The sequence below is a fragment of the Tamandua tetradactyla genome, chromosome 19, assembly GCF_023851605.1.
Source record: "Tamandua tetradactyla isolate mTamTet1 chromosome 19, mTamTet1.pri, whole genome shotgun sequence".
Classification (NCBI taxonomy): domain Eukaryota; kingdom Metazoa; phylum Chordata; class Mammalia; order Pilosa; family Myrmecophagidae; genus Tamandua; species Tamandua tetradactyla.
In genome coordinates this window covers 60,679,362-60,689,700 of record NC_135345.1, presented here as the reverse complement: position 1 = coordinate 60,689,700, position 10,339 = coordinate 60,679,362, and the positions used below count along the sequence as shown (strand labels likewise).

The 10,339-nt window shown below is 34.8% G+C and overlaps 1 pseudogene; it reads right to left on the bottom strand.

Annotated features, from left to right (window-relative positions):
* Positions 1 to 8,501: 8,501 nt before the first annotated feature.
* Positions 8,502 to 9,824, bottom strand: LOC143663647 (protein SAAL1 pseudogene; annotated as a pseudogene).
* Between the last annotated feature and the right edge of the window lie 515 nt (positions 9,825 to 10,339).

The following is a 10,339-nucleotide window of genomic DNA, read 5'->3' as shown; positions in this document are numbered from 1 at the left end:
GCTGGTCCTTGTTCTTGGTGCCATTTCTTCCAACTTCAGCAGCCAGTGGTTTTCTCTCTAAGCATCTGTGGGCCTTTACTTAGCTCCTCTAGGACCTAACTCTGATTTCTGGCTTGCTTATCATCTCATGGGAAGGCACATGGCAACATTTGTTGGGATCTCCATCATCAAACATCTCCACTTGGCCATCTGCTCTCTCTGTCAGCACTCCAAATATCTCCAAATATCTGTATGTCTGTCATTTCTGAACCAAATGTTCTCCAGGTGCCTGCATCTGAGCTTTTTCAAAAGTGTCTCCCCTTTAGAGGACTCCAGTAAACTATTCAAAACCCACATGGAATAGGTGGAGTCACAACTCCATCTAATCAAAAGACCATGCCCACAATTGAGTAGGTCAATCTCCATGGAAATATTCGAATCAAAGGTTTCCACCCTATAATATTGAGTCAGGATTAGAGGACATGGTTTTTCTGGGGACCCATAACACTTTCAAACCAGCACAGTTGTTGTGAATGGAACTTTTTTCTTGATTTCTTCTTCCAATTTTTCATTGCTTGTGGATAAAAACACTACTGATTAGGGGGTATTAAACTTGTTGCTGCCACTTTGCTGAATTCAGTTTTTAGCTTTAGGTACTTTGTTGTAGATTTTGTCAGGATTTTCTGTGTACAAGATCATATCATCTGCAAGTAGAGAAAGTTTTACTTCTTCCTTTCCAATTTCTATGTTGTTTATTTAATTTTCTTACTTAATTTCTCTGGCAAGAACTTCCATTACAATGTTGAATAACTTTGGGAACAGTGGGCATCTTTGTCATTTACCTGATTTAGAGGGAATGTTTTCAGTCTTTCACCATTAAATAAGATGTTAGCAGTACGAGTTTCATCTATGCCTGTGCAGATTTTAAAGTAAGTATTATGTATCCTAGAAAAGCCATGTTTTAATTGTGATCCAATCTTGTGGAAGCAACTGTTTCTTTTAATCCTGATTCAATATTTTATTTAGAAGCTTTCAATTAGATTATCTTCACAGACATGTGACTCGCCCAATTGGGGTTGTGACCTTTGATTAGGTGGAGATGTGACTCCACCCATTCCAGGTGTGTCATGTTTAGTTTAATGAAATCCTTTAAAAGAGGAAACATTTTGGAGAAGCCTCAGAACCAACAGAACCAACAGAACCGTCAGAACCAACAGAAAAGACAGAACCCTAGGGAAGCCATTGAAGCCTGGAGAGCAAGCTAGCAGATGCCACCATGTGTCTTTCCAGCTGAGAGAGAAATCCCAAACATCAGCAGCCTACTTGAACCAATGAATCTGTCCCTGGATGCCTTAATTTGGACATTTTTATGGCCTTACAACTGTAAACTTGCAATATAACAAATTTATGTTTTAAAAAGCCATTCCATTTCTGGTATATAGCATTCCAGTAGCATTCAAACTAGAACAATGTCCTTTAAAATCTTGAGGAATTTTCCATTTATTCCCAGCTTTCAAAGTGTTTTTAATCAAGAAAGGATGCTGGATTTTGTCACATGCCTTTTTCACATCAATCAAAATGAACATGTGGGTTTTCCCTTCTATTTGTTGATGCAGTTTATTACAGTAACTGACTTTCATGTGTTGCACCACCCTTTCCCTACCTAGAATAAAACCCACTTGAGCATGATGTGTAACGTTTTATGTGTGGTTGGATATGAGTTGCTAGCATTTTATTGAGGATTTTTGCATTTATATTCAACAAATAAATTGGTCTATAATTTTCTTTTCTTGTAGCATCTTTATCTGGGTTTGTTGTTAGTGTGATTTGTCTTCAAAGAATAGTATTTATTCCTCTTCAATTTTTTGTAAGAGTTTTGGCAGGATTGGTAATAATTCTAGGAATTTTGGTAGAATTCACCTGTGAAGTCATCTGGTCCTGGGCTTTTGCTTTTTGGTAGGCTTTTTGATGACCATGTCAATCTCTTTACTTGTGATTTGTTTGTTGAGCTCTTGGATTTCTTCTATAGTAAGTAAAGTTGGTTATTCATATCTAGAAAATTGTGCATTTCATCTAAATTGTCTAGCTTGTTGGTATGCAGCTTTTCGTAGTATCCTCTTATGATCCTTTTTATTTCTGTGCGGTCAGTAGTAATGTCCCTCTCTCAATTTTATTTTATTCATTTGCATCTTCTCATTTTTTTCTTTGTCAATGTAGCTAAGATATGTCAATTTTATCAATATTCTCAAAGAACCAACTTTTGATTTTGTAGATTTTCTCTATCACTTCTATTCTCAATTTTGAGTATTTCTTTTCTAATCTTTATTTCTTTAATTCTGCTTGCTTTGGGATTAGTTTGTTGTTCTTGTATGAGTGTGTCCAGGTGCACAGTTAGGTCTTCGTTTTTAGCTCTTTCTTCTAATTTAGGCATTTAGGCTATAAATTTCCCTCTCAGCACTACCTTTTCTGCATCCCATAAATTTTGCTGTGGTGTGTCTTAGTTTTCAGTACTTTAGTCTTGGGATATTTATTGATTTATCTTGTAATTTCTTCTATGACACATTGATTGTTTAAGAATATGTTGTTTAATCTCCATGTATTTATGACATTTCTAATTATCCACTTGTTACTGATTTCTAGTTTCACTCTTTGTGATCAGATAAATTGCTTTGTAAAATGTCAACATTTAAAATTTATGGGGAACTGTTTTGTGACCCAGCATTTGGTCTATCCTAGAGAATGATCCATAAGCACTTTGGAAGTATGTATATCCTGCTCTTTTGGGGATGCAATGTTCTATAAATATCTGTTAGGTCTAGATTATTTATTTTTTCAAGTTCCCTATTTCTTTACTGATCCTCTATCTAGATGTTCTATCTACTGACGTGAGTGGTGTATTAAAATCTCCAACTATTTTATAGAGATGTCTATTTTTCCAATCGGTGTTGCCAGTATTTGCCTGCTATACTTTGGGGTACTCTGGTTAAATGCATAACTATTTATGGCTATTATTCTTGCTTTGTCAGTTGCCTCTTTCGTTATTATCGAATGTCCTTTTTTGTCTCTTGCCATTTTTACATTTAAAATTTATTTTATCCTATAGAAGTATAGCTACACCAGCTCTTTCCTGGTTATGTTTTTTGTATTCTTTTTAACTTTTTACTTTCAGCCTATTTGTTTCCTTGAGCTCTTCTTGGTTCAATCTGTTTTTCAAGTTCTGTGTTTCATCCAAGTCTCTCTTAGGCGTTTGGAATAGGTTGTGTTTAACTGATTAGAATTTTTCAACTATTAATTCTCTGATTCTTGTCTGGGATATATGATACAATTTTTGAGATTACACTATTTGTACAATTATTTTATCCCTACAAGAAAGCTTCTTTTCCCCTGATCCATCTCTGTGAATGTTGATCGGTTGAGATGGTTTGTTGTTTCTGTCTATATGGCTTTTATTTTGGGGGAAGGCAGGCACCAGGAATCAAACCTGTGTCTCCAGCATGGCAGGCGAGAACTCTGCCTGCTGTGCCACTGTGCCCTGGCCTCTGTCCAAATGTTTTTTTTTTTTTTTTTTTTGGTCTATATGTTCTTACCACTTGTTTTTATATCTCTAGCTGCTTTTACCTGGTGAGCCAATTTTGTGAAAAGCGTGTCCTGGAGAGAAATTTCCAAGTCCATTTTTTTCTAGTCAGAACAACCCCAGGGACCTATGATGGGCTACAGAACAGTTCTGAAGTACCCTAGGGAGGAGACCTGGTAGGATGCCAGTCTTTTCTATATTGTCTCCCTGATTCTGTACTTTCCTGGCATGTCTAGAAAGTGGTACTCTTCTAAGGTGGCATTGTGTCTTTAATACCCAACCCACTCCTTCCCTGCCAGGGGTATGTTTGAGACAGAATCTGCTAGCCAGTTTTGACTGGGGGAGTTTGAAACTGGTGCTCTGATTCCAGACCCTGGGGTTTAGATTTTCTAAACAGTCACGAACTGCACTGGTCTGAGTCCCCCATTATTTAGGGGGAAGAGCTGCCTTCAGCAACCTGTTCCTGAACACCCTTCTTTTCATTGTTTCCATTTTGTCTTATTTGGTTTTATAAGTCTATTAAGATATCTCTTACACCATGTGCTGCTAAAGGAAATCTCCTGTATCTTTTATTTTTCCTTGGCCCCTAGTTATGCTTATACAATTCTATGTAATTATTTTCTTCTTTAAACTTCTTGATTATAGTTTAATTTCTAGCCTAAACTTAAGCTAGTTTATTGAACTAGATATCTAATCAATACCTCGACATTAGCATTGCCCTTGTTTGCTTTGTTGAAATGACTAAAGTACCTTGCTCATGGTCTGAGATGAATTGGGATAAAGTAAATAATTCAATTTAGGATATATTTTGCTTGAAATTATTGATAGATATCCAAAAATAAATAAATTAACATTTTGATATAAATATGTGATGACAGAAAAAGTTCAAGAAGAAATTTGGAACAAATCAACAAAAAAAAATTGTATTTAAAATCATGGGATTAGATAAAATGTAAGACATAGATAGAGTAAAAAAGAAAGCACAGGAATGTACAACAAGATTAAGAAGACTGAAAAGGAGCTTTAATAGCTCCATCTGTGAAACTAGAGAAGAACTTTAGAATTGATTTTGATGGTAACGTGAAGCATATCTTGATTCAAAATTAATGGCCAAATAAATATAGATTTAGATATAAGAAGAAACTCAGAAAGATTAAAAAGCCAAGCTAAGCTGCCATTCAATGGTTCACAGGATGAGTGGAATTAGCATTGATATTTTTAAATATGTAAAAGTTATAAATAGAAATGCTATCTCACATTGACATTAAATATGTTCGTTATTCTGTCAGAAATCATGTCATTAATGTACATAATAAATCTGTTTTTCATGTCATTATGTAAACTTAATTAAGAATGTTTCTCAACTGTCAGTTAATAAAGTAAAGGCCACCAAAAGACTGGGTTCAACTGTAACTCAGTCAGCAGAAGCCCTGTAACTGTAGACTCCACTTAACATTTCTGTGCCTCATTTGACCTATTGATCTAATGAATATAAAATGATGTTAACATAAGAAATTGCTACAAGAACTGAGTAATTCACTATCTCAGAAAAAGATTGTTAGGAAAAAAACCATTCATTAATACATCAAGACAGTGGTGAAATAGAAATCCTTTGTTTAGATACATTTTGAAAAATTCCATGTTGAATTGGTACCTTAACCTAAGAACTTATAATAGTAAATGACAGTCAAGCAACATGACTGCAAGTGTAAAAAAAAAGAAATAAAAAAATACCTCTAGGCTGCCTTTCATATTGAGCATTATTTCTTACTGTCTCATTATAAAGAACTGCAAATTTATATGGTTTTTTTACAAGTGGTTTTTCGTTTTGGAAATTGATATTGTTATTTCTACTTTCCTACATTTACTGTTTACTAAGGTTGACTTAACAGATCTCTGATATTTCAGCAATTTTATTCCAAAGAAATTGTTCTTTTGAACAAGTCACTGCTTGTTCAATGTACTGTGTCTGTTCACTCTGACTTAGTCTTCACAAGGTAAATCTTGCAGCATTGCTTCTGAATTGCTGGGATTTATTCATCCAGTGAAACTGAAATTTTAATATTCTTAGCAATGGAAAAAAGAGAGGGATTGAGGATTTTTGAGGCAGTTTAATCCTTATTTGTGTTTTTTCCTCAGTGATAATTGCACCAGAGAACCTTATATCACATAAGGAGGCAACTCTCCCTGATGAATTACATCCTTCCTCTTACCATTACAAGATCTGCATTTTGTTTTATTCTCCAGGTTTGTACTGGGGGAATTTTATGGAAAAATGCCACGGAGTACAAGTAAAAGTAAAATCATTCTATAGACTAACAAACTTAATCATAGATGCTAATTACAAATGTTGGAAAGTAGAATAGAATGAATTTGACATAGGTAATTAGATAATAAAGAAAACAAAAAAATTAACAGCATTTTAAAATAAAAAAGAACAGTCTTTTGTCCTAATTATATATGTAGCTTTCCTATTTGTATCTCGTATAAATGTATGTTTTATCATATGAATATCATGCAAAGGCCTATAATCTTTCTATTTACATTATCAAAACTTGTATGATTTCATAGAACTCACGTACTACAGTCTGATTATTCTTTTGTTGTTGGCTATTTACATCATTTCCATTTTTTCAATATTTTAAATGGTACTTCAATAAGCATTTGTGTTTTGACCCCAAATTTTGAGTTATGTCTTTGCATAAATTTTCAGACATGAATGAACAAACACAAATTATTTTTATTATTAATTCATGCTTGGTTAGAATTGGTTCTCTAACGATTATGTCAATGCATTGATCATTTCTGTTTTTCCATACAGTTTGAATACTTACCCCATGACAAAATTTTAGCTGTATGTTTAGGAAGAAAAGCATACTTGTTTCTATGTATTTTTAAAAGAAAATGTTTATTGTAAATTGTAGATTTATGAAGTTTGTAAACATATCAAAATAATATGAAAATATGTACCTCCTCATAATATTACAATAGCAAGAAATAGCAAAGTAACAGGGCAGGTTGGAGGCAGTGAGATGCAGACAAGTGCCCTGGATGCTCACAGCCTTCCCATGATGAGTCTTTTTTCTCCCTCTGTCACTTACCCATTGAGATAGTACTCCCTCCCAGAGAAACCCCAAATTTTTGTGCTCTCAGAAAAAAAAAAAAGTGAAATTCACATGCACTGAGGTAAACATGACTGGGAACTTTTATTCTTATAGGATTATTTGCATCTTAACAACCTTAAACTTAAAGCAATAACAAGAGAGGAATTTTACGCATCAGTCAGCAAGTAGGAGAATGATTTTGTGGTGTCTTTTGAAACTTCATGTTAAATACAGTCACATATTCACCCTATAAATTAGGTCAGTGCCAAAGACATGAAAATATACCTGAAGTAAACTTAGCAATTAGAATTTCAACTGTACAATTTAAACTTTATATTTCAATTCTCTCCAATATTGTTATTTCAATGATAAGCTTACCTTTGAACTTGAAACTGTCTGTTCTTACCAATCATAGTATCCCTATGCCTTATCAGCAAAAGTCACTCAAGGAAAAAAGTGCGTGAAGCCACACCAATACTACAAAGCCAAAAACGTCCTGAAATAAATTCGGATGGGGCTGTTTAAAAAGCTGGCTCTGCTGTTCATACTTGGCATTTTCTTAAAATCATATTAAAAGTTCCGATTTTAGTTACTGTAATCATGTAAACTGGATGTAAGTGTACCTGGCTAATTCTCTGAATATGTTTCATTTAGTAAGTACTATAGAGTGATAAAGTATGAAAGGAAAAAATTATGTATAGCAGAATTTGAAAACAGAAGTTATTAAATTCCTGAGTCTTTTAATTCAAAAATTCTGCATTCACACAAGCAAATAATTTCCTATAATTCAACCACTGGAATGATCTGAAATAGAAAACTTTATTACTGAACTTTGATCAAAATACTAGCATTTGTATCATCATATGTACAATATTGGAAAAAAAACATAAAGCCAAATTAATGGCAATAATGCTTCTTAGCTATTACAATCTGGTGTCAAATCAACACAAATTGCACTCACAAAATGGCTAAAATATGCTCACATATTATGGTAAACACCAAAAGCCATTCACATCTTCTTACGCTCTTTTCTTTTCTCTCTTATAAAGGTTAGAAAGAAGAAAATACTTGAATTCAAATACTTGCAACTAGGAATAGAAATGAAAAATGGATTTGGACAGGGAGGACTATCCTGCCCCAATAAGAAAGTAAATATTTGCTAAGAGAAAGCCCCTTTGCCTCTTTCTCTATTTTCCTCTCAGAACATGGATGAAAGGTTCAGATAAGGTACAGTTCCCTTCACCACAAGATAATAAGCATGAGCACAAAGATCTACGTGGCAGACCACATGGAAAGGAGAAAGCAGACAGGGTCCCTGAGACACGTTATTAGGTCTGGACTGCCCACCTCTGGACTTCTCATTGCTTAAGAGACATGAAAGCCATCAGCTGTAGCTTCTACAGTAGAGTTTCCTGTTAGTGCAGCCCACTGTACTTATAACAAATACAAATCCAAAAAGTTCTCACATAAAAATCAGAATTAAGAGTTAGGCAGTAATCCTCACCAACACTTCAAATATCCTAATAAGAATCTCAATGCCAAGCTTGCATTTTTGTTTTCTTCACCTAAGGATGATAAATCACACACAACATACAAAAAAAATAGTGGTGATGTGGCGCTTTATGCTTCTATGGAAAAGTGAGCAATTTGAAATTCCAGATTCAAATGCCAAATAAGTGAGATAAGGCTAGGAAAGAAGAAGAGTATGAATGTAAAAGCAGACAATTATTGTCTACTATAGGCTTTATCTAATGTGTCCTATATGTCAATTTCAACTGTCAGTGAGGAAAATGAAGTTTATTTCTTTAGCAGATGAAATCTCATTTTTTTTTCCAGTTCAGTTTTCAAGTCTGAACTTTCAAATTTGGTAAACGTTTCTCCAAGTCTTCAGCAAGTCTCTTAGGAACTTCATATAGGATCTTAAGAAAATCTTCCACCACAGGACTATATAAAGGCAAAAGGTTTTGAAATATACACGAACACTTCTGTCTGTTTAAATGTCCCTCCCTTAGTCCCTGAGCCATGGTCTCGTTTGTTAGTGCCTGACAAACATTAGAAGCAAATTCACATGAAATATTCTTTAAGATTTTCACCTGGAAATCATTTTCAATTAGGTCAGAAATTTTAAAGTTTATAATTTCTTCTGTATTAGAGTCTACCGTGTTTTCTTCTGACAATGTTACATATTTTTTAAGACCAGAATTAGGCTGGCAATAAGATGAAGATCGTTGTCTACCTTTGGATATTTCTGTTCCATCTGTGAGACGTAGATGACACTGTTAAAACAGAGGCTAGCAGTGTTTTCTGTTCTTCAAGTGTGGTGGGTAGATTATTAGACCGGCAGAATTCATGGCAGACCAGGTCAAAAAGTAAATTCTAAGTGTCCAGAAATACAATTGCATGAATTCCATCATCCACTGTGGTAAGTAGCTGTAATACATGAATACAAATACCCAGCCTTTCTGGATTTTCTGAATGTATTTGTTTGGCAGCTTCAGGCACACAGGGCACAAACCTAAACACTGGTCATTCTTCAAAATCTTCTCGGGGCAAGTCCACAAGCTAAGCCGCCCCATTTCTAACCCATTTCGACATTAGCTTCTCATCCAAATCAAAGAGCTTGTCTTCAACTTCACCCACTTTCACCAGCAGGTCAACATTTGTTCAACTTGACATGATGAATCAGATGCTATCATAGGTAGGTGGATGTTCTCTAACGCTTTCAACCTGGACACTGGACACTTCTGACTGGGAGAAACAAGTTAGCAGCAACCTACTTCTTTCCAGCAGAGTAGGAGAGTCTGAATCATATAAGCAGTGCAATAATAACTGTCCAAGAATTTTATCACTGCTTATAGACACACATGTCCTGGAAACGGGCCATTTTGCCTAAAATTCCCATGCAGATTTCTCTCAAGTGAGGACATTTGGATTTGGCTAATACTCCCATAAATATGTCAGGAGCATTACATTTTTAGAGAAATAAATTCACATCCTCGTCCACTGACTTATCTCATACTCTGAAAACTTCATTTTCCATTTCTTCATCACGTTTTATCTGCTACTCTTCATCATCAGAGCTGGACTGAGTGTTTGCAGGGCTAACAAGCTGGATGAGCCCACTGAGCATGGAAGAGCCAGTGCTTGTTGTGGGCTGTGGTCCCCATGCAGGGATTTCCCAGACTAACCCAGATTAGAACCATTCCACTGATTCACCGACTTAGAGCTAAATAAAATGGTTGTTGACTTATGTCACTGAGTTTTAGGGTGGTTTAGCAACAGAAACCCATGTTAGCAGCAGAAGCTAACATTTTTTAAGTGCATATTTCTTTTTTTTTAATTATCATTACATATACACGGCTTTATATATTTTATGCCATATATACGACGTAAAAAGATTTTTCATCACTCTGATATAAATTGCATACATTAAGAAATAACTCCCCTCCTCCCCAATAAGCTCTGCTCTGCTTTCTGTCTCTATGACTTTGCATATTCTAGATATTCATGTAAGTGGAATCATACAATATTTGTTCTCACATGTATCCCAATTTCCTTCCTTTTTATGACTGAATAATACACCGATGTATGGTCATACCACATTTTATTTATCCTTTCATCCATGATGGACATTTGGGTTGCTTTTACCTTTTGGCTATAGTGGATAATGCTGCTATGATCA